This window comes from Augochlora pura, chromosome 10 (assembly GCF_028453695.1).
Source record: "Augochlora pura isolate Apur16 chromosome 10, APUR_v2.2.1, whole genome shotgun sequence".
NCBI classification, from domain to species: Eukaryota; Metazoa; Arthropoda; class Insecta; order Hymenoptera; family Halictidae; genus Augochlora; species Augochlora pura.
Genome location: NC_135781.1, coordinates 9723506 through 9749754, shown reverse-complemented (window position 1 = coordinate 9749754; position 26249 = coordinate 9723506). Strand labels below are relative to the sequence as shown.

General features: G+C 39.1%; 1 protein-coding gene across 6 annotated transcripts in view; it reads right to left on the bottom strand.

Moving 5' to 3' along the window:
- The window catches only part of LOC144476542 (uncharacterized), a 96797-nt gene extending 77088 nt beyond the window's left edge, over positions 1–19709 (bottom strand). For all 6 annotated transcript variants that reach the window (XM_078193624.1, XM_078193625.1, XM_078193623.1 and 3 more), the window contains exon 1: positions 19296–19709. The gene's annotated coding sequence lies outside the window, so the exon portion shown is untranslated. The remainder of the gene's footprint in view (positions 1–19295) is intronic.
- Between the last annotated feature and the right edge of the window lie 6540 nt (positions 19710–26249).

Below are 26249 nucleotides of genomic sequence, written 5' to 3'. Positions count from 1 at the left end.
GGTCATTTACTACATTTACTACTTACAACTAATGACGAAAGCTGATGAAATGAAGCTGAATAGTATTAAAATTCTCTATCATTTCTTTTTGATGATTAATCCTTGCATAAGCGACTCCACGCGACCGCTCACACGCATTTTCATTAGCGATCAGTATTGCGTAGGCGGCACGTGCCGTGGTATATTTGCAGTTAATGGCCAATAATAATAGTCGATGCTGGTTAGAATATAAAAACCCGATGGTACAAAAGATGGAAGAGGCGGAACTTCGAGAACGGCTGATTTGATCCTCGTCGGATCATAATAAATCCAACAGTACCGCGGCCGTACGTGATCACTTTATCTATTTAATGGTCTGTATTCTTAGGACAGGCGCCTGTAGCCGGGTGTTACAACGTATACTGTTATAAAGGGTTTACGATTGATTTAAGCATCATTGAAATTGAATGACATCAAGGCAATTTATTTGACTGATTTTATTATTTGTTTATTTCAACGGGAGAAGCACACTGATATTAAAGAATTTCTGGCAGATGGATAATAGAAATATTGGCAGGAAAAAAATTTCATTAGATTCAATGATGGTTATCAATATCGTCGATTTCATTCTAACACATTAATGATATGAAAACCATTTCGTTGCAAATTTAGTGTATGTACTAAACTAATAAATTGTATTACGTGGAAAATAAGCTAAGAAATGTTCTTCTATAGCACAATTCTAAAAACTTATTGATTTTTCAGTACACAATAGAAATTCTTCTCGCTACCGAACAAAATGATTATGAGATCTTCAGTGAAGAATTATAGACTTCTTATTCACGGATGCAACAATTTTGGAAACAAAGATTCTGTGAACATGTTAAATTTACCTTAAAATTGTTTAGCGTCTGTAATTGAGCACCCTACGCAACGTTTCACGCCCACACGAACTGTCTTCCAATGTGTAGACGTTTCCTCGTGGAAAAGGCAATTACCTACGTGGGGTTTATCGGGGGACACCGGATTAATGCGACGCTTACGTACGCGGCATGTGTTCACGTACGTATCGGGAATGCCCGAGGAGGATGACGGCCACTGAATACACGTGTATGCATATGCATACGCCCCCGCAAGCCGAGTTCGTAACGCTCGCTTGAAATTGATTCGCCTGCTCGAGTACATCACTACCGGCCACGAACTTTCGGCGAACACTGTGGCCTCCAATCGTTTAATTGCTCGGTACACACACCAGAGTCTCGAGAGTTTATGGTCATTCGTATGATACTGCCAATTTTGAAATAGAATTGCAAATGATCAACTCTTATTATTTTCAATAACGATCCAGAGATTACCGGACAACTTATTATTATTGGGCAACTCGATCTATTGAAACTGTGCATGTCAGATTGTATAGTGGAAATAATATGGGAATCCGAAGTACTCTTTTAACAAGACAGTAATCCTAAACATAACACTCGAATGTACATACAGAAATATTTGTCATTTAATTGCTCCAAAATCTTATGCTCACTCCCAGAATCTTCAGTTACCATGTACGCAGTATTATTGCTTTCACTACCTACACGAGTCATATATGAAGGAATCGAAATTCGTGATAGAGATTAAATACATAAATCCTGAATGGAATTTAGAAATTTCTGTTTCATTCGTGTAAATGGTACTTGCAAATGTCCAAGAATTAATCGCTGAAATTTTAATGAACAAAACAAATATTGTTTGATGAATGTCAAACAACGCTATCCGTTAATCTCGCATAAAACTGAGATTTATTTAACAAAGTTGAAGTATTACATCACATTTTTCATGCGTTATATTAGTCAGCTTTTTAGATAAGATTTTTCATAGTCGCGTTACAGTTAAAACTTATTACACGCGGTGTATTGCACCTGGAAACGCGATTCTGCGAACGTCAGGTAGAGTAACGTTATCTCCGCGTTGCAGCCAATCTCGAGGTCCCTGCAGTGACACGAGTACTTTCGGTGCTCGATGCAGGTGCATTGTTCCCAGGTAGTTTTGTCTAACTAAACGTAAACTGTTCACTGTTGCCCTATTCTGCGCCTCTAATTCGTACGGGAGATTGCTATACAACGAGACGGGTCCTGTTACGCGGCTTTTGTCGTCTCATAGTCCTATAAACCATTTTATAGTCCTACTATCGATATTCGTGCCACTTCTAATCTCTGGAAACAGAGTTTCCGTAATCAATTTGAAAAATTACTACGTGGACGAAGTGCTGTAAAAATTCTACGAAGTTTCATATTGAGAAAGTCTTATTAAATTTTTTGATGTGAGATATGATGCAAACGCACGAACATCCGCAGTTTAATTATAGTGAGCTGAGTTTAATCTAGATCGTCCGTAACGATTCTCGAGTGAATAAACCATTCTCGTCTTATTGTAATCATATTCTGCAAGCATTTATCAATGTAAATCTTTGTAGTGAGCGTTTTTAAAAATATTGTTCGGCGACACACATAAAATCTGAATTGATCTATAACTAAATGCATCTGACTGCATTTGAATTGAATTTTCTACGCACATCTAAAATACTTTTTGCTTCTTCCTAGAATCACCATTTCACGAATTCTACCATAAAATCTATTACTACCACTTTCAAACACGTTATCTACGAAAAACACGTTCAAATACGCCTTCGAATCATCACTTTGACTAATTAACATTTCTCAGAATCAAACGCTTTAAAACAAACCTTTAAAGAATCGTCGAACGAATTATCAAACGAATCGGCACATTTAATCACACCGTTTAACGAACACCGATAAAAACGAATTCTTTCGAAATCAAGCCCGATTATTCTCCCTAAAGATCCGTCAATTTACCGTGGCGACAACAGGCGATGCATAAAGCCATTCTCCCAATAAACCGCAGGGTAGCCAATAAATCAAAGTTGCGCCGGCGTTCAAAGTATAATATGCATAGACCGCGGGACGATCAAACACTCTGTCATTAGGGGTGGTCCCGTCCAGTTTAATAATACATTCGAGCGCGACGAAAGCACGTACACGTTTAGGTTTATCGCTGACCAATCGGCGCAAGGTGTACAGCGCATAACTTGGCTGTGAGAGGCTACGATGGCACGTTAATTACCAAGACAGCGTTAATTTACTCACGAGAACCGTGTCTCCGCCCCTGCGTATCATAGATCGGCTCAGCCCGCTTCTATCGTGACCATAATAATTACGGTAATAATAGAAATGTTAATTGCATTATCTACTTAGCGCTGGCAATCCGGCTTTGCCTGTCGCCGGTTTTCATTTATTTTTCATCGAACTTTCGTTCACATTTTGGGAACGCTTTCTCTTTCACTCCATTTCTCTCCCTCTCTCAGTCTCTCTCCCTCTCTCTCTCTCTCTCTCCCCCTCTGTCTCTCTAGCTTGTCTTCTCTCTCCCTGTTTGACCCTCGTTGCACGACCGCAATTGCGACCGCGTTGTCGGCGACCTGGCTTTGCCTGGCGCGATACGACCAATTTCGAAAGATCTCGACTGACGAGCCGGCTCTACGCGATCAGGTTTCCCGTGATTACCATCGAGCGGCTGTTCACTGTACAATTTTGCCTGACGCATGATTACGATAGTGTCGTGAAAGGTACCTGTATACAGATTGTTCTGTGACAACGCTTCGTTATGCTCAACATATAATATGTCGGTACAAAAAGTAAAAAATTTTTTATTTAATGATTGTCTGTACTTAGACACCTGGCTTAACTAGTATAGTATTAACTAGTATAGTATAGTATTTCATGTTTTTAACACGAATCATTAGATTACAATCTATCCAGTGAACCAAAATTTAGGATCTTAGTCACAAAATCACTTTGACAATTCCTGTTTTCGAATTATATTTAAACTACTTGATTTTATGCGACTGTTGAAACAAATAATTTATAGACCCTGATATGAGAGGAATCACGTTAATGCTGTCAAGATTATCTTTTCGCAGATATTCCAACCATGAGTTTGCAAATTTTTTAGTCGCGGTGTCATCAGGTGTGAACCGGTGTGTACTTGTGTGGGTGGGCGACATCAAACGCGTCTCGGTTTCCATGCAAAGCTACGTTCCCGGATAGTACGAGGGACTTCAGGATCGACTGCAGCGCGACGATAACGTCATTACATTTCTCGTGGTCGCAGCCACGATGCATAGCAGCCTTCTTCCACATAACATGCAACAACGCGGGCCGAAACTATGCCCGGAATCCAGGAACTTTCGTTCCTTGTGGAAAAGATCGTGGTTCACGGTTCCGGATTCGAGGCTCTGACATTTACCAGTGACCCTCACGCTTCTGGAACGTTCATTTCACAGGCAGAAGCGTCCGTTTCCATAGCACGCCCTCTCTTGCCTCGTGTAGCCGTAATTAATTATTTTGTGAAACCTGACAAAATTTTCAACCGTCCGGAGCTCAGGTGCTTCGGGGAATTGTTTCTTGTTAGGCGAGTTTAACCGACACCGCGGCGATAAGGTCGAGGCATTTATTCATTGGTCGCTTCATGTAGTTTTCACAAAATCTTATATTACAATTATTTAGAGACGAAATCTCTTGTTTAAATCTCTAGTCGACACACTCATCATAAAAAAAAATCGCAACAATTCTAATTCTGTTTAGTAAAAAAAGAAAATTTGATTGACATTAATGAAAGCCAGCGGATGCCAGAAATCTTTATAAACAAGTCAGTGATAATTTACGAGGTTTCGACGGAATTTAAAACTTTTTCTGTTGGTTGCTACTAATCCAGATAAAGTTCACCTGTCCGATTGACCCTTAGCACTTAAAATGGAGTTATCTAGTGTCCCCAATACTTTTTTATGGCGTTCGTGATCTCCAGCGATCAGAGTTAAATTTAAAAAATCGATTAAAGGAAACTCAATGTAAAACAAAAAATATTCATGAAAGTTTGAAAAGCGTTTGAAACTGATCGGAGTGGTTACCATCTTATTGAGCAACACTGGTTATATAAGCTGATTCGCATCACCAGTTATTCCCTACGAATTTCCCAGCAAAGTAAGATTATCAGCGTGGTAATTGGTCGTTAATTGGTGCACTAAATTTCTGCTTGCCCGATGCAGCGGCCGGATGAAACAGACTAGGATATATAATGCCAATTATAGTTGGCAACCGAAGTTAATGTAGGCCGGGGATGTTAATGGGTTAATACCCGGTGGGGCCATGGGACGGGATGAACAATGCTCGCATACCGTTAAGTTCGTGAAAGTTCGCGAAAGTGGCGCCCCTGGCAGTTCACCCACAATCCGGTTATTCGAGTTCTTCCCTCGTGACATCCGAGAAATACAGTAGAACACAATAAAAGTTGCCGGACTCGATTCTTTTCGTCGAACGCCGGTCAAATTTTCCCATCAAATCAAGATTTCCTCTGTATTAAATACGCGCTCCAAGACTTGACCTCATTTGCAGCTCATAGTCATCTAACAGCATCGATAATTGCAGACCTTCACGCAAAATAAATCGATTATAAATAAATCACTATATCGATTACAAGAAAGAAAAGTTGTACGGTTCGCGGTGAACGATTTTCTGATGGGCCTTAATTCTTCTGATGTTTTAGCTGTTTTATGCACCTCTTTGTGCAAGATAAAAATTATTTGAATTAATTATAAGAAATAGAAGTCAGATGAGTATGTTTTCCTTCAGTAATGTTAACAGGTTGACAATAGCATATGATATCATTAAATCATTTTCATCTCTTCACAATTTGGTTTTCTATTCATTCATTGATAGAAATTAATTATATTGTAATATTGTAATTTTATGTTCACCATGAGCAACTTCTTGGTTGATATAAGAAATTTGTCTTTTCTTCAGATATCCAGAAAATGATTAATAAAAATAAGGATTCGCAGTCTATTGATAATAGTAGGAGAATTTTTCTATCCTAAGGTACACAGTGGTTAAACCTAGATGTTGGTCCTGTGTTAGGTTACGTATTAGTAACATAATTGGCCTGAACGTAATGGACTACTAACAACGTTAACAAATACATGTGGAACAAGTTAGACAAAACACCGGTAATTTATTATTCCATCGTGTGATGCGCTTTCTTACAGTCGTTCGATCTCCGATATTCGAAGACAAATGGCGGATATGTGCAATAAAACTATGACTGGAACCGTAAATATCGGATTGGAACGGTCACGTCACAAGTGGGACAGACTGTTTATACAGTTTTGATGCCCCATTTGCTCATATTTTATAGGTCAAGGAAACAGAGAATGAGACACAAAAAAAAAACAAAATGTCCAACGGTCACCAATAATGTTACTGGAACACTGTCTGTAACAATATCAAACTTTTACGTCTGCAACACAGTCCAATATCTACATCCGCGGAAATACCAAATTTTTACATCCATAAAAATCGAACAAAACGATGCATTCTGATAAGCCGCTTATTGTTAAACCCGAAACTCTGTCAATTGCACTTTATCCTACGAAAAAAAAACTTTACATTTACTGTAGGCTAACTATTGTATGCTGAATAACATCCACATTTGGTAGTAAAGAATAATTATATAAATATTTTAAGTCAAGCGTACATTATAACAAATATGGCAAAAAGGTGGAATAAATTCTGAATTATTATCCTTGTAATGCATCACGCGTTATTTATTTTTAGCACTCGGTAGGTATAACGTCGCACATTAATGAGGAAGGAACAGAATCTTATTGCGACTTAAACGAACGGAATCACATCTGTATATAAAACGTTATTACTAGAAATTTCCATGACGGTTCAGATTTGCCAAAGTATAACGTTTTCAAAAGCACCACTAAAAAATCTAAAAAGCCGTTGACGGTTTGTGGAAGGTACCGTTTTCGAAAAAAGAAAAAAATGAATCGGGAACGAACGATTACATATGGAAGTAGGTTGCCAGAAAGGGGCGGACAAGGTATGTCACGCGAATTAACAGTGGGCCAAGTTTGCCAGCGAAGGTGGAGCCCGGTTCGATATCGCGTACAGTTCTCGGAAATGTGGATTTACATCAGCGATAGACGCTCCTCGACCGGCCACCGATCGAGGCCACGTATCTCGCATTACAGAACGTGAATCCCGGTGGCGAGCAACGATATCGGACGTTTCCTGATTCTACTTTCGCAAACGAACGGAATCGACGGCCATTAACGGTCGTACGCGTGTGTGTCGCACGTGCACACGGCGATCTATGTACACGTCGCGAACACGTATGCACCGCGTTCGGCTGGGATGCACCAGCTATGCGTGTACAAGGGAACGGCCTCTAGCTGTGAATTAAAAATCGTGCCGCGATTACTTCTATCCCCTTGTTTCGATTCCACCCTTTTCATCCTATCTCTTCTCCCCCGCGCGTTCTTTCATCGTAAGTGAATTCCATTTATTTCAATCCTTTAACGTGTCCCCCTTTTCTTTCAGATGCTTCGAACGCATTTCTCACACTTAACTTGAAGGGGAACGGGATTCGAGGCTATGTGGAATTTTCTGGAGCGATAGCGAGTTGATAGTATCTGTGATAAATGAAATCTAAGGGCGGTCGAATATTATAGTATTGAATGAAAATTTTGGTGGTCATGGAATTTGTTAAAAGATCCAAATTGCTCGGAATGAAACTTGATAAAATTTAAAGGGTAGTTTGCATTTTAACACTAGAACTGGCAAACTAGTCTAAACGACTGGTTTCTGATTGCTCCTCTTGCAGTTACAAAAATTATGAAAATATTTCTATGTGTAACTTCTTTATTAACGCATATATTAGTAACATTTAAGATTTGTGACGTTAAAAGTCGTTAGTACAATTAAGAATTAAGACTGAATCAAATTCATAAGTTAAGATCGTATGGGAGATCAAAATTAACAACTTGCCAACGAGATAAACAATGCCAAATAGATGATACTGTGTAAAAGAAAATTGTATATCTAAAAATTATATTTTAGTGTCAATATTATTAACCACTGCAACTAGATTTTCAGGCTTAGAATTTTCATGCGGCGAAGTTGTCCATGTTATATAAAAAAGGGAAATTAACCTGAAAATTAATTTTCAGTGTTAGAATTCGGAAAAAATTAGAAGTGAAACGAAAATACGCGCGCTTCGACTCAAAAGTTTGCGAGGGGAAAGACATTCGGTAAAAGCGAATTTTTTTATGTTGAAAATATTTCTCGTTGAAAGTTGCAGTGTCACAAAATATTCCACAGAGAGGAAGTTCGTCAAGGTGCCGAAGTTTGTTTCGAACTTGTACAATGCTGTACATACAAAGGTTTTAACGAGTGAAGTACGACAATACCTAGCCGATGCTTTAAAAATGGAACTGGGGAGCTAAAACGCGTGAAAGAATTTGTTTGTTAATATTCCAGTTTCCGGAATAATTATCTGCAGCATTTGTGTGTAGCAGTTACACAACAGTTTATTATCTCGATAAAATGAGTTAAAGTATATTGAGAACGCGCGTTTATCAGGACGACACAATCGCAGAAGTTCTGTAATTGCGTTTTTATTCAATCGAGGATTGCTGTTTTCGTTTGCTATCGTTCCAAACATCGCGATTTGATACTCTTGAAGAGCGACGAAGCAATTCAAAACCTAAAAAAAAAAAACAGAAAAAGCGTGAATAAAAATAAATTTGATAGCTCTCTTCAATTTTGTAAACACAGTGAAATTATTAATTGTTCTATTCTTTCACCTGGATTAGAGAATTAAATTGGAATATCGGCTATCTCAAAATTAAGAGATCCGAAATCTTTATCCACTCATTATACTGCGAGAAATTAAATACATTCTTATCTGTTTCGTTAGAAGAAAATCAAGCGCATAGTAACCAAGCATTTGAAAGAAAAAATAATAATATAATGAGAAGTATACTCAAGTACCGACTCGAATTTTAAACAAGACTGGAACTTCTATCTCATTGTAGATTTTATATCCGACTAGGAAAGGACCAGAAACTACGACGAACTTGCGTCCCGATTATTTCAGACGTACTGTTCTCTCGTTTCAGGAGATCTCAATTTTTCTTCAATCGAGAGACACGTTTTCTGGACGAAAAATACGTACACGGGCACCTGCGCGGAACAGGCTGTACAAAGGAAAAATGTCCGTGTTTGTGTGCAAACAACGAGAGACACGCGCGGCTGCGGTGCCTTTGCACAGAAAATAATATAAAAACACGGTTTTTGATTTCCAGTGGGCCAGCTCAGCGCGTGGCGATTTCGCTGCGTTTAACCCGCGTAAGCAACGACACAAAGTGTGCTTCTGTGACCCTTGTTATTTGTAGTTTCTGTTTCGACTATAGACGGATCCTTTGATCTATTCGAATCTCATACGTGGAAACCGCTTCGAAATTGTTCTCGTCTTTTTCATCCTCTCATCTCTCTTTCTCTCTCTGTGTGTCTCTATCTCGCTCTCTCTATCTCACTCTTTTATCCTTTTTTTAAGGTAGCATAGCGATATTGCAATCTCGAAAAATCAATTTCTTTTATTGCTTACTCTAGAACTCTCGAAGAATAAAACAAGTCTTTTTAATAAAATTGTGATAACTTCAGCTGCGCCAATTTTCTGATAATGAGAAGTTTAAAATCCGAGCATACGAATCACAGGTAGATCATAATGTCATTAATAATAACGAATGAATCATATATATAAACAGAAAAAATGTTCAAGAATACATTCTCCTCAATTTATCAAAATTACCAAATGAAAAAATCTATTTTTATCGATCTCCCGTTCCTTACAATTGATTCTGAAAATGTATATACACCATAAATATACGCAGTCTAGTTATACATATGGGTATTGTCTGCAACTAGCCAAGAGTTGCATACTAAAAGAGAATAACATAGGGATAACGTAACAATGTAACAAACTGGTTCGAAAGGAAACCAGGAAAAATGCCACAAAATGCGTGAAATAAATCAATGAAAAAAGAAACGTATCGATCAGATTCTCCTGCAATCGGCGAACAAAATACATAAGTCTTCGATTTTTGGCGTATAGAGCACAACCAGGGATCCTGAACGATCAAACAGCAACGCGTGTAAATACCAGACTACAAACACACACGCGAATTTTTTTACACGACTGCGAGAGAACTATCGGGGATTATATTGATTAGTCCGCTGTCTGCCGGTTTTCCGAAAAAAAAATACCAGAAAAGAGAGGGTGAGATAAAGAGAGAGACAAAATGAAAAGACACAAGGAGTATACAGGATGATTCATTAAAGCTGTTACAAAGTAATGGCTCCGTAATCGATAACGATACGCGAAAGTACTAGAGAAACAGATTGTATGGTTCGAAGGGACCCATATTGCAATCGAAATAATTTTTTTTCTCAAGATCATATTTCTCGAGATTTCAAATTCGTCGATTTTATAAATGGAATTACATATTTGTTTCATTGAATCTGTTCCTCTAACAGTTTTAAGTATCGTTAATGATAATGGAGATATTGCTTCGCAACAGGTTTCGCGAATCGCTCTGTATAGAGACGAATATCGGATTCAACTAACAAATTCATTTTACAGAAATTACATGCTCCTGTACCTGCCCTCCGCGTGTCCTGCGAAATATCGATGCGGCTTTATTTACCTGCACGTCTAGAATAGACTCCGTCAATATTAACGCGAATTTTTCGCCTGCGTTATTGGAATTTTTCGTGGCTACCCGTGAACGTATCAACGCCAGCCGCCTCTTTCCTCTTTATTTATTTAATAACTTGCCGTCGACACCGACGCCGGCACGGAATTGCTGAAAAAACTTATGCCGATCGACGGCGCAGCATTTTTCCAGCTACCCGAACTTATCGGTTTTCGCATATCGAACCAGCCAGGCGAGTTTGTTGATAGTTCACGATTTTGTCGAAATTGATTCCTTTTAAACGCGTAACTTAGCCCCCTTTTTAACAAAAAAAGAAAACACGTTCTATTTGCTGTTGAACGGGGATTCTTTTTAACGCGTTACATTGAAAAATGCACGACATTTTATATATGTTATATTCAGAATTGCGCGATTCATTTTAATACCCTTTGAATGTTGGAATACGTTTTATACCGTACAAATAGAAAATGAAAATATAATTTTGTTTCATTTTGCTCAACTTCGTTAATCTATTTTTCTTTGGCTGTATTTATTTAACAAATCGAACACCACTGTTATTTTGAATTCTAATTGTAGCTTTTAAATAAAGCATACGCAAACGAATGGTTTTGTAGCAGCTCTGTTAGGTTTATTCATAAAACATGGTACCGTGTACGATGAAAAAAAAATGAAACATTCTGCGTATCCGAGGTTTTCCCACCAGGCTTGCAAATCCACATAGAAACCAATATTTCAGTATTGTTTAAAAAACTAAAATAATATTACGTAGCGTGCTCTTCGATTTTGGAGAGATCAGAATCAGATCTCGTCTACACAAAGTTTCAATTTGAAGACAGAATTTATTGACCTCCACGCCTGTGGCTTCCGCGATTTCACCTAATTACGAATCTTTTAAGGTTTGAGTGACGTCGAATTTCATCGCTTCGATTGGAGTTCTGAAGGTCTGTCATAAAACTGACTTCGCCATAAATTTTTGTACCATTATTGGAGAATGTTTACTTCTTTTCGAACTTTGAATTGTAACAGAAAAATGTTCATTAGTGTTATAGATAATATATAAAGCTCCAAATTCCTCGCTAGAATCTTCCACACTAAAGCTGTACATACTTCTATTAATATTCTTTCATGCGACGTTCAGTACAGAAAATTTGTAGTCAAAATTGCTTGCCATTCGTGAATATCTTGAATAATTAATATCGCGATATCGATCAAAAATATCGTGAATATCTCAATCGAATATACAAGGTGTCATTTAACTGGCGGTACAATCGGTCGAGTCATCACATGGGCTTATCAATAGTATTACTTTTTTCAACCCAAGTTTTCTCGAAAACGGACCCTTAAATAAAAAGAATTTATTCCATATTTTCAATTTATCTTTTGACCTGGATTCGACGTCTATCCGGTTGTATCACTAGTTACATGATGCTTTATATGAATTTTAATTTGATTTGATAATTTGCTCAGGAAGAATGCCTGTTGTATCGCCCGACATAGTTAATCATTGAAAAGTTTTCTTTATCAAGAAAGCGCAATCTGAAAAGAGTAACAAATTCTCAAAACAGTATTTTCCACATTTTTCCAAAACCACTCATACAAAATTAACATCCCCTTTCCATAAAAATACAAGATCAGCCTGGTGACACAAATCCGTCGGCAGTTAGCCGACAGCAAGCGAACGCATCGGCGCGCCAGTGACACTAAAGCAAAACCATCGCAGCCCCTTCATCGACCGTGTGTAAACCCGCGAATAGATCGTCGATCGACGAGGGAGAAAAAGGAACAGAGGGTCAGAGGGACAGAGAGTTTGGCATGGAACATTCTTACGGACCGCTACTTAACCCCGTTGTCCACGAATGTATATTCCGATGCGCGCCTCGGTGCAGTTAAAACGCGGTGCAGTAGACCGAGAGCTTATGAGGCGCGGCACGTTTTAGGTGTGCAACCTTGTACCGGCTGTACTCGTGTATACGTAGAAATCTATACACACGAAGAAACACACACACACATACACACACGCAAACATACGCGTATACACACCCACAAAAGTAGATACGAAATGGGCGCAGCTGGCTTAACAAAGGAGTGCGCGGGATAATATCGTTTGCGCTGCTTTGCACCGACAGCCCGACGTTCGTCAGAGTTAGTTGATACATTTTCGCGGGAATCACAACCTCTGCGTTTTTCTTTCCTCCCTTTTGTCGCCGTTGTCGTCGATACCTCCATCATCTATCTGCTCGTGGCATCAGCCGGCTCCCCCTTTCAATATTTTCCCTTCCAAGAAAAATATTCTCATTTTTTAAGACCATGCTGATGTTCTTTTTAGAAAGTATACCGTGTATTACTAACGAAGTTCTGACAGTTAGAAATTTTTGGTATAGATTGCGTAATGCAAAAACGTAAACACGTTAACAAACTGTGATATCACTTGGTTTTAATCGACATGATAGGTTCTGCTTTAACCAGTAGAGGAAACTCGCATAGATACATCTATTTCTTGTAAAAAATTATGGAAGAAGTTTCGTTTCTTTCGGAAACTTCCATAACGTAGAATTAGTTTATTTACGCGAAAGGATTAGTTTATTTATCCTGTCGTACCGCTTGCCCGTTAAATTATATCGTATCGAATAGCGCGGGGACATTTTATTGTGTAAGCTCGGAAAACGTTTTTTCGTTTCAGCATGATGTCGACACGGAAGGCAGGTCTATTTTTGTTGTTTTGATTTTTTTAATTGATTGTCGTCCCGAATATTGGCGCTTCCGCGTGATTTATTTTTCACGTCGTTGGCGCGGTGATGATGATGGTTTCCCGCTGCGAGTTTGGCTACCGATAATTGAAATTGGTTGAATGCGGATGATAAATTGCGACTAGAAGGGTGGTTTTCTGAAAGCTGAAAAATGATGGAGAACATTTCTCCCTGTGGGCAAGCGGGCTTCCATTTTCGTAGAGAAAACTTAGGGGAATTTAAATTACAGTTCTTAATGTTCTTTGGAAACGCCGGTGTGACGATATAAATATCCAATTTATAAAACTGGATTTATTGATGAGAACTAAAGCTACAGGAGAGAATTTCGCAGGAAATTCAAGTTGCTGATAATATCTGCAGCATCGTTGACCACGACAGTGAAAGGAATACCGGCCGAGTGGACGCAGCGAAATGTTTATTAACTCGCGTAGTTTACGACACCGTTCAGGCAATGAATGCACCCGGCTAATCGATAAAGTTAATGTAACAGGTGGTCTTTTAATTATTTTGAGCTGTGTATGTATATTAGTTTATTCAGGGTGTCACGATTCGATCGATCCGAGCAAGTGGCACATCAACGGCGTGTATGTCGAAGTCATTAAGGGTATCTGATAAACGAAAACCTTTTTTAATAAGGGACCCGCTATACGAAAAACACTTGAAAACCTAGGGTAAGATGCGTTATAAGAGCGTTAATGACGCTCGAATATTCTTATTTCGTCGCCCAACATCTTTAACCTTATACTCGATATACTCTCTACAGTGTCGGTATTAACAGATTAAAATGCAACACACTACATACATTGTACTCGAAGCACAGCACTGCGGCTCGAAGAAGCTTGTTACGAACTTTTTCCCTTCATTATTTAGAATAATGGTGGAGCGTCACACGTGAAACTTTGCGTCCCTTGAATAACCTTAATATTTCAAATCGGGTTATTTACAGTGCAAGTGAAATTCCACGGCTGATTGTGTAAATTGAAAATCGGTATCAAGATCTCCTTTTCGTGGATATTATTTTTCTCAAAGGCATTTTCTCGCACAATATCTAAACATGAAATTAATATGCAGGGTGTGTTGGAATTCGTAGTACAATCGAACATAGGGTGGTTTTACGTGAAAAAAAATAAGAAATAAATTCGGTATAATATTATTTATCTTCGAAAAAGATTTAGTTGCTTAGCAGTTTTTTTTTTAGAACGATATGCAATCCAACAATATCTGCAAATAACCCAAGAGAAGAAAAACTAGAATGATCAAAAGACACACAGCAAATGAAGACAATGCATCAACAATGCTTTAAGTCGGGACCGTTTCACTCTCGACTTCAACGTGTTCGATTCCCAATTCAGCGTTCGGGAATGTTTTCAATCGATTCTTTCCGGAGAAATAGTTAATCGACCGATCCAAAAAAATTGTCGAGTTTCAAGAACCATCAGGGACTAGTATTTTTCGAGTTTTCCGTGATTTCCGGTCGACCGGTAGATGCAGCCTCGCGTTTCACTTCTTTTGTGAATCACGGACGAACAAGCTGCGCGAGACGTCACTGCTACTCCCCCCCCCCCCCCCCCCCCCCCCCCCCCCCCCCAACGCCCGTCTCTCTCCGTCGCTCTTCCTCCTGGGACGAGAGCAGGGCAGATTTTCTTCTTTTTAAAATCATTTAGGTCGCGGCTTAACAGCGGGCGTACTCGTACTGACGGGATATCGAGTTCAAACGACCCTCGAAGCTCAAACGTTCGTCGATCCGGCTGACGAGCGCACACGAGGCGGACAGGCGAAAACAAAAGTGGTTTTCAAATCGCGAATCGGCTTTATGCCACGCCCGATCGAGTTTGAAATTTAATCAGCGCCGCGAGAACAGGTCTGTCTCCAGCTGGACCTGGTTTGTTTTGCATTTAAATTGAACCTTAATTCGGGGAACGTTATTACCGGACGTGTAAACCATGTTTCACGTTGCTGATTGCGGTAGTTTTACAAAAGGAATCGCGGCGGACGGATATGACACTGTGATTCCATCGGAGGCATTCGGTGCGACGGATGGACCGATATTTGAGCGGTTTGTAACAGATTTTATTGGTTCGATTCTGGCCGGAATTTAAACTTTATTGACCACAGAAATCATTTGAGGGAATTATCGAAACGTAGATGTAAATGTTTTCTAAGAGTGTGGCAAGAAATTTAAGTTATAAATAGTAACAATATTCTTACATTATTCTAAAGCACAGTACAACCTTGGATTCTGAATTTAGAACAGATTGTACACTACGAGCTAATTGAGACAAGTCTGAGAAACATAAAATCATGTGGTGCAAAGTGTATTAAAATCTTTCTGCGAGTCACCTGCTTTTACAGCACCCATTTATTCTTTCAGTAATGGATTAAAAAGCAGAACTTTCGCTAGTCGAACCATTAGTCGGACCATTAGTCCAGTCATTAGTCAAACTTTGATAGAACGAACATGTCATTAAATTAAAAAAACTCCTGGAGCACTTAGATCAAATCTATTATACGCCGAATACATTGAACAGTTAAAACAAAAAAACCGTCTGCATACATTCGTAAAATCGCCACATTACAAAATGAAGGTCGATGCGTCCAACTATTGCCAACTTATACTACTTAACGCAGCGTAAAATCCCTTGGAATCTTCATATATCAACTAAAATAATAAATCTGTAAATACTGTGGAACCTCGACTGGATAGAGTGACATGAATGTTTAGATAATAGAACTCTTCGTTAGTTTGCACAACAAACACACCATTTTTGAATATGGATTGCCTTAAACTGAGGTGATTGCACGTGAAACGTATTTGGTGAATAGAGAATTCTGATTAGAGGACTGAATAATCAATTTTCTACTATAATTCCCGTTTCCTCTTTTACTAAAGATGGTAAAATAACCAATAATCGTGAAACGAGTAATCTGAAATCCAGAGTTAATTCCCAGCTGTCGCAGTTGATGTAGAAAATTTTAATCTCGCACAAAGATCGCACGATTCCGCAATGAACCATATGCTAGCATTTCCCAGTGCACACAGAAGCAATTAATTCGCAAAAAAGGAACATAAGCACGTTCATATCTCGGCCGGCTTCGCAATTAAACGCATTTGCAATCCGTTGTGAGGCAGGATGGCTTTAAGGCCCGAAATTTTTGTCCGCGCTCCTTTCTTTCCGCCTAAATATCGATCCTATCTGCTCTTACCGGCCCGTAAACTCTGCTATTCCACGAGACGTGTGCTTACTTTTCGGATCATGGTTTCCAAGTTCATTGATCGAGATAGAGGAGATCCCGTACATATATCGCTGGGTACCGAAAACAGAGAATTGAAAAAGGAGAATTACGAACGGAAGAGAAATCGGTTCTCACTTTGTAAAACTTGCACGCGAAATTGTGTATCACATTTGTTTTCTTTTTTACAATTCTGCTCGAAACAACTTATTCTTCGATTCAATATAAGCTCCGAAAAAATTACTTTATTGTCGACTGCTGCATATGTAGTACATCTGAGAAGATTAGGTGGAGTGTTTTACGTAATGAAATACATGGAATTAATTGCGCGGCAAAGAGTTAATACCTCCATTCATCAACGGTTCATTTGCAGCCAAATGCGCCGTGGTTGCAAGAGCATATTCACGGAGTTGGGACAGAGTTATGAATATCAATTAAGGCTTGAACAACCGAGCATTAAAATGACCAGTGTCTACTGTCTTTTAGACCGCGCTAACAATATTTTACAATTTTTGTTCTAAAACATGACAGTAATGATCTATAAGCATCTTTACATATCCCACAATTATAGAATAAGGAATCTGAAATCCGCCATTTTGACGGGATTAAATTATCACTGAACCAGTAAAGTCATGTGTGCAATATCCTGAAGCTGATAAGAAAACCAAAGGACAACGAATGACGAGGAGACAAAAGATAGAACACATATATCTCTCTTGTGTTTTCCTTCGATTACATTCAGCAAAGAGTTTCTACGCTTACACCGGATCGGGGCAGGTCCTTCGAAAAATATCGTTCAAGTTTCCCACAGAATTTATTCACCCCCGCTGTTGGCGAAGCAGCACGAAAAGCGTCGAGCGATTAATAGCACTGGGTACTTCTTACTTCGGAGGTCAGGCCTCCGTTGTCCCCTTTCATTTCGTGGCGCGGAATCGATACATACATTAGCCTTATTAATGTTTACCTTGAACTTCACTCTCGACGATAACTAGTGCTCATAACAGTCGCGCGAGAGCTCTGAGAAACTTTCGAACTGTTCTAGACCGCACCAACTTTCCCATAAAATAGCAACAATTTTAATAATCACAGGAAATTAACTAAAATTGCAAGACGAGGCAAACGGACAATTTTCATGTTCTCCTAAAATTTCACCACTCGCTGTATTGAAAATTACATCTCTGATTGCCCGATGTAGCCGCGTGTCCGAAAAGAGTTGGTGTACACGAGTGAAGGATCATGCTTCCGGTTCGACAAAAAGCAAACAAATAAGATAAGCAGAATCACGAGAATTTTTCAAACAGAAATCTACAAAGCAATAGTGAATGACGTTCTTTGAAACTGTTACAATTCATTGCACATCAATGTTACAGTTCTGCCTGGAGTAGCTGCACGACTGAAAAATTGGTGTGCATAAGCGGAAGATCACACTTTCTTGTTGAAGAGAAAACGCACAAACAAAAAATGCGAAGATCACCACAATATTTTAAGAAATTCATTGAAAATGTTGCAATTCGGCGCAGTTGAAATTAGAGTTCCGTTTGAAGTACCAGGATGTCCGATAATTTGGTGTACACGGGCGAGTAATCATGCTTTTCACTCCATAGAAGATGAACAAATAAAAAATGCAATAAAAACACAATTTTTCCTGCACCATTAACGGTCAGCATTCGACAAAAGAGTCACAAGGTCCGTACTTAAACCTACATTCTTGGCCACCTGCCGATCTTCTACGTTCGAAAAGTTCGATCCGAAAAATACGTACAAGGGATCGTATATTATGCTCCAGAGACAACGAGCTCCGAAAGATCGATAAACAAAAGAAAGAGAGAAAGAGAACGCGTTTCACTCCAGAAAAGACAAACAAACAAAAGATCCAAGCAAAAGACAATTCTCCTCCGTAAACACCTGCGCACCGTGTCTTCAACATTCCCCTAAGATATCGTAACCGGTAGCACGAAAAATTATATTTTGGGAACCCGCATATGGAAAAGAAATCAATATCCAAGAGCGAAACAATACGTTCCGCATTGTAGAGAACAAACGGCAAATGAATTGAAATGCACGCACCAATAGCGATAAACGTTGCCCCAAAATTTCACAAGCCATTGCACTAAAAAATCGCATGTCTTCCGGCGATTCTTCGCCTCCAAAAAGCTTGCTGAGCGCAGCGGGAAGAGGAGCAAGACGGTGGTCCGGAGGGTTGGCGGTCGCGATAGAAATCAGCCTGGCAACGCTCGGTTCGGCGAGCCTTTAACGAGCGAGTCCGCGCACAGAGAAAAGAAAAGAATATCCGCCACGAGGTCACGTTGGTAGCTGCACACCCGTATCTGGTCCGCAACAATGTACGCGCATTTACGTAGGTGCGCGTGCCGTGTGGTACCTTGTCGTGTCGGGTTCGTAATCACCCTATTTCACGGTTAATCAGCCGAGAGGCCGGAAGAACGGTGGAAAGAGGCTGCAGGGAAGGGAAGGGGTCTACGGTTGCACGGCAGCGGGTAAGAGAAGGGTAGCTAGTCAGCTCTTCGGAGAGAAAGAGTTAGGGAAAGAGTCCGGGGACAATGTACAAGGGCAGAGGAAAGGAGAACATCGATGCAAAACTGGAAAAATAAAAAAGAAAGCACCAGGGGATCGCAGGAGAGACTGCACGATTCGCAACTGGTTCTTGAGACCTGCAATTTTGCTAATCACGGAGCTAAGTATTCAATAAACCGCACCTGATCAATCAAGCTGGTAATAACGCCGAAATCACTGGCCAGGCGGCTGTCGGCACGCGTTTCCATCCGTCTCTCCACCCGCGATTATCTCGTGTACCGTTCGATCGGTCCAACGGTCTCCTTGCACGGCAGCACCGCTAACATTTTTCCCCACGTCTTTGTCTCTTCTAAGGGAAGAGAGTCCCGACGCGTAGCGTGCCTTGTATGCGTGTGTATCCCTCGATCGGTCGCCGTGTATCCGTCCGGTTGACGCGGGTCTACGACGCGACTGAACAGGTGGAGCAGCCCTATCCCTGCGAGGGAACAGTTCTCCTCCTCTAACACCACCTTCTCCTTCTCCTCCACAAAGGGGTGAAGGATGACCAGCACAGGGTCGCGACGAGCCTTCGACCCTTGCGAGTCGCAGCCTCGCTCCTCGCACGACTGACTGCCGAAGCCTAGAGCCGAGGGTTGCTTGCTTGCTCGGCCGTCTCCTACCCCTAGCGGCCCACCTCTCCCCTAAGTGGCGCCACGAGCTTGCAAAACCGAGCTCCCACCGAACCAACCCCTCGACAGAGCCATCCCTACTCTTCGCTCTCTCTTCGTTTCTCTGTCTTGTTCTGTCTGTCTGTCTGCCTCTGTCTCTCTCTCTATATATATATATATTCACCCCGCCACCGCCATTGAACGCTAACTCTTATCTACGGGGTGGCGCGCGCGGTTAAGCTCCGGCATTTCGAGACCTCGTCCGGCCACCGTTTCGGATTCGTCGGGACTTGGCGGTTTTAATTTTGCTCTCGCGGAATCTTCATCTACGACCCGTCTTTTGTGTCTCCTTTCTTCTTGGTCTCGGTCTATCTTTTTCTCTCTTTCGTTCTCGACTGCGGTTTGCATCTCTACCTCTTGCTTCTTATGGGGTACCGTTGGCGCTCTTGTATACACTTAACTGTTTAGTAATTAATTTTATCGTGCGAACGACCGACTCGAACCGGCCTAATATCATCATTTACGAGCGGAAATGGAAAAAGTCGTTATTTGACGCGTTAAGTGCTGCCTTTGTTGTTTATGGATGACACTTAGCATACAAGGATTCATTTTTATTGTAATCTTTTTAGAAGGCACCAATCTTTTCCCAGTGATTTTTAAAATACAAAAGTGTTTAAATCGATCTGTAGATATAGACAGAATAGACAGCAGATCTGTAGGCAAAGTAGAATTTCGATGCTTCAGTAGCAAGGAATGAGTTGAAAGTAGTGTATCATCTAATGATCAATTGTAATTTCTCTTAGTTTTATAGAACAGTGGGTGGCACGGAAACGTACACTCTCGTTGTTCAGACAATTAATTAACGGTAAACAGCATTTGGTGCGTGAATTTTTACTATGCTCTGATTATATTTGTTTAATTTGAAATTCAACAGGTAATTCATTAACACGAATAATTAATACATTAACACTAGTAGTATTAATTATAGAAAAACCCATAAAAGAAACCAATATTGGAGTTCTTTAAGAACCAAAACAATAAAAATTATGATAATCGATAGAAATTGTAAATATCATTTCTTCGTGACAGTGTCGGGCGTTCTTTTTGAAAAAATGCTCAATCCTGGGAAGGCAAGTAACATCAGGATTTTTTCAAGGATTTGCACGTAGTCGAGCGAAATTTCAGTCAGAGTTTATGTTTGACAGCCTGCTCATTCACGTTCTGCTGTCTTCAGTAGATTTAATGTCTACTTTGAAAATATTTTCTATGCTGTGAGGATTCAGATACTATCCTTCAACTTCTCGATTTTTAGAGAGTTAATTAGAACTGCTTATCTTTACCCTTCAGAATTTGCAGTTTCATTTGCAATATGAGCTTCACAAATCTGGATTCTGCATTTTCTTTCGAGAATTTATGAAAATCGTCGTGAATAGAATAATTTCGTGTATTTTGTGTATTTTAAATACTGAAAGGTGTTTATTGCTGTATCGACTACGGATTTGATGTGTTTATGACAGAATTGAGTGAAATACCAGATCATAAATTCGTTAATAGGGTCTAAGGACACTGTTTCATTTATCGAGGGCAAAAGTACGTTTCTCTTTCATTTTTACTTCTTGCAATTGTAGAATTGTCTTTAGTTCGCAACTGCTCATCTTGCACGATGTTAACAAGTGCTTTAGTAAGTTTATTGTTAGTAATTTGAATAAAAAATCAGTAAAAGAAATAGCACATTTAATTTCTACTAATTTCTGCGACTTCATCGATATTCCTTTCTATTTGCTTCCACATGAAAATACAGAATATCACATGTTCAAGTCTATGAAAACAGAAATTAGCATACTATAGATCATCGTTAGGACAGTATAACTCATGTACAATATGCCGGTTGTACTTCTCCCGCAGTTTATTCGTCGGTTTGCTGTAGAAGTCGTAGTAAAATGTAGCAGCTTCCCCTGTCCTGTCTGTTCCGTCTCGCTCAGCCACCTCCTTCGACGTGTACCTTTCTCTCTCCTCTTTCTTCCAGGAGCAACCACCTGTAACCCCCCAGGAGACAGACGTTCGTTTCAAACTGCATGCCCTCCCCTTCTATCTTTCCTCGGTCTCGACCCTTTAAACTTAGCCTTGGCGACCTTTTCCGCTGTTCACCTGATCGCCTCGATCGACGGACTATCCGCTCCAGACGATCCGTCAAAGGATGACGCAGCCCACCTCTTTATTTCGTTTCCCTTTCCACGGAAACCGCGGTCCGAACTTTAGACGCTATCTGTTTCCACTGATATCATCAGTAAAATTTTCGTCGCGCACGATGTTATTACAGTTTTTGTCGAAGCTGTTTGACAATTCGTTCGAAATCTGTTTAACTTTGCTCAAGTGTTTACGACTGTTGAATTGTGATCCGATTTATTGAAATAAGTACATTACCAAATTTGAAGACGATGCATGAATATTTATAAAGTTAGATCTATGATTCTCTAAGCAGGATTTTAAGAGGATTCGTGACTTTTTTTCAAACCGTAGGTAGTGTAATTCTCCATGTAAAATTACTATAAAGTTTTATACAGTACTTGTGCTAATGCACAATGTATATATTTTTAATCATTTTAAATAATCAGTTATGATTTATATTCGCTAATTTGCTTAGAAATGCAATATGAACTAAATGAAAAAATTCGAACGACAAATAAACAAATACAGTTTTCGTTAAATGTAACACAGAAGTTCGTTCACTGTGGCACATTCTGGCGAAGTCTTTGTTCGCTTCAAAAGCGGAATTCACTAATGATTTATCAACCCTGGGCGTTCCTTACGAAAAATAGCGTTTGATTTATAGAAAATCGATGCGCAGTAAATCGTTGTCGCTCTCTTTCTCCGTTAACGTTAGTATCCGAAGTCTGTAAGTTACTTTCCATTTATTTTTGCGGAGCTTTCACAGTTAGGAGGGATCAATCCTCTGGCGGTGATCCATCAAACGAAGCCGGTGATGGGTTTTCATATGCTTTTAGTATCTTGGTTTGTTACCGTCTTGTATCCTTCTGTTTTTTAGTTTGTGCCTTGATCGTAGGTACAAGAAAGATCAAAAGACTATTACAATGGATTTCGCTGAAATTTACAAGACACGTTTGAAAGTGTCAAGGAATTGTAACTGAGTCAAAACCAAACATAAAATCTGATGCGCGTGTGTCTACAGAATGTTCGATGGTTCCAATAGCATCGTATTTCCCCTCATTCGATCGAATCCCTCTGTGGATACTGTTACATGCGAAATTATTTGCAGTTATAATACAGTATCTCCCTAATCTTGTTCTTATCCCTTATATCCCCCGCCAAAATATATCTCGATGTTTTCTTCCCATATTATATAGTAACTATGTTTTTCCATACTGTTTGTTACGTTGAAATAATTATATTTCCTAGCACTAAAAGATTTAGTCATTCTTTTTGTCGACATTCTACACGTTCATTTCGAATTATTATTTCAACCTACATAAACCTATCATAATCCCCACGGACCCTTTCTAATCCAATAATTTGATTCCCAACTAGAAATCGGAATTAATCGATTTTTCCATGCAATTCTGAATTTTGCTTAAAAGCAGACTGCACCTACTATAAAGTCCGTTCTACCAGTTTCAATTTGAGCCATTAAAAGTTCAAATATTCCGCGGAAATAAATTTAAAAATCGATTCGAAGCACCCCTGTAAAATCCAATCATTTTTTCCAACCAGGCAGTCAAAATTTATCGATTTTGGATATTATCATTAATGTTTTTTTAAACCTAAACGAACTTGCCGTAAACTATGCTCTTGCAACTTCATTCCAAGCTTTTAAAAGTTTAAGGACTCCCACGGGAATATATTTTACAATCGATTGAAATAACCTCGTCAAATACGATTTTAGTTGTTAGGTACAAAAGCTACGATATTAATACACCGATTTTCGTTATATTAACACAATGAACTGTAATTACAATAATAATGACATCGAGTTATGGATGTTCGAGTGTCTGGACAGGTGAAAGACACTTGAAAAATTGATCTCGATGGAGCGTTCGTAATGAAAAAGTTGATACATATGTATAGTGGTTACAGTGCACGCGTTCCGTTCGCATGAGTTACGAAAACTATCAATCCGACCGAGTTTTCATTGACTGACGTTCCCATTACTCGTTCGGTAGCTTAAAACTGCACAGAGAAAACAAGTCGGCCGTACTTGGGAACTGGAACTAGGATATGTCCCATCGATTCTTCTTGATTTTCGAAGTCGGGGCGGCACGTTAAATCGAGAGAAAAATCTGATAAAAGTCGCAATAAAAAGTGCTTTATTCAGCATGCATATCGAAATTGAAAAACTCTGACCCCATGCGCTCTGCCATTACGTTCAGTAAGGGCTGCGCCCGTAGATCGATGTATTCAACGATTCGACGTTTTATTTTCCGCAGTGAAATCGCGAAACGCTTTTGCGAAACGCATTTCTCGTATTGCACGTGTACCACTGAATGCATCGAATAGAATTGTCTCGAAATTGCAAAACGTCGCACCGTTTTACGAAATCAGTTCACACGTATTCGCGAATCCGTTCTTACACTTTTGAAAAATAATGATTAACTCTTACAGTCTAGACTATGTGTAGATAATTACATATATCAAAAACAGACCGACTGAAACAAAATGAATAGTGAGTCCAGAAAAGAAAGGTAATTAGTATTTGAGCTTTTAAACAATTTATAACAGCACTTCCATTCTCATGTGCAGCTGACATTTATTTTTCGATTTTGAGTATTCTATCGTAAATATTTTCAGATCGCAGTCGACCTATCTTAACATCATTCTTTCCACTTTTCCTTAACCTTTAACAAGTTAACAAATACCGGCGAAAAAGTGTTGAAATATTATTTTGTATTTGAATTGTAATTACTTTTACTTCTGGAATGCAGTCGCCGATTGTGACAAAACGTCGAAACTGTTAGTCAAATTTATCGACAGGAGATACATTTTTTTCATAACAGATAGCATCACCATTTTGAGCCATTGCCACTTGTAGATAATGTCAATTTCTATCTTATTAATTTTGTTGGTATACTACTCTATCGATAATTTTAATATTGAATAGTTACTAATCCACAACAGATATAGAAGTAGATCTAGCACCAGAGGCGAGATTGAGGCAGATTTGATACCCAATGTATTATTTTGTCATCCAAAGACGGTATTCAGAAACATTTATGCTTGAGAAATTACTCCATATTTGAATGATCACAGTCATTAGCTCGATGTAATTATTGATTTCGAATCAGTTGCAGAACGAAAGAGGTCTTTTCGACTTGTAAATAATTGGGAATCAAAAATTACGTCGATTACTCAAATCTAGCCACGTGGAGGTTGCTGTAACTGGAAACCCAAGAGGGAGTCAGAATGATTCCGAATTCGGTATTCCTTCCTTTCTCACAACAAGTTTTACTTAATAACTAACACCTTAATATAAATACTGCCTTAGCAAATAATGTCTTAATAACCAACCACATATGAACCATTTATTGCGAACTAAAAGACATCTTTATACAATATCCTACGATGAAAACCCCTTACCTGATCTCTGTACCATTTAATATTTTAATAAAAATAACTGATAGTATCAGAAATGAGGAGTCATTTTTCAAGCATAAATGATTCGAGAAATCTAACTTCAAATTTAAAGGAGTCGTTTAAATATACGTTCAAATCATAAAACATGCCGTAATATGAATGAGATGTATGAAATACTAGATTTTCGTTAATAAGCTTCAATTTCTTAAGTGTTTGAAACCCCATTTTTAAGTGACTAAATAATTTATGGGACACAGATTTAGGATCCGCACAAACATTGCATTCAATGCTATTTTGAAATTGCTTTACAATGCAAGCAATATAAAGCTTATAAAATTAACGTTGTAAATTAACGTCTACACGAAAGAATGTTTAAAACTATTGCTATATATGTATCTTTACTAATTACATAATTAATAAAAATAATTACTCAACTATTCACAAAAATAATTACAGTTTATATCGTATTTTTGTACTATATGCTGCATAAATGCTATTTCCACCATTTAAATGTCGCGCCGAATACGCTTACTGCCTCCGTAATACTCGACACTCATAGTAGAAATGAAATATATAGGATATTCGCTTCTTGCTAACGTGCCTAAATGTGTGAACTATCGGTAATGACGAGCACGACACGGAAATGGTAATAGTGCTCTAGAGCCCCATGATTTTGGGCCATGAAAATACATTGCATGAGTGAGCTATTCTATACCTCATCTGTAATCGTACCACGGCATTTTCTATAGAGACGATAATTCAGTGCCGTCGTCAGAAAATCTGGTGTATGTAAATATCGAGTAGCTTCGGTCGGTATCGGTTTCATCTATCGAGGATCTTCATTCCAGACCCCGCTGTAATTCTTGAGGGCTCTGTGACAGCGCCCCTCCCCAACGGAAGAGA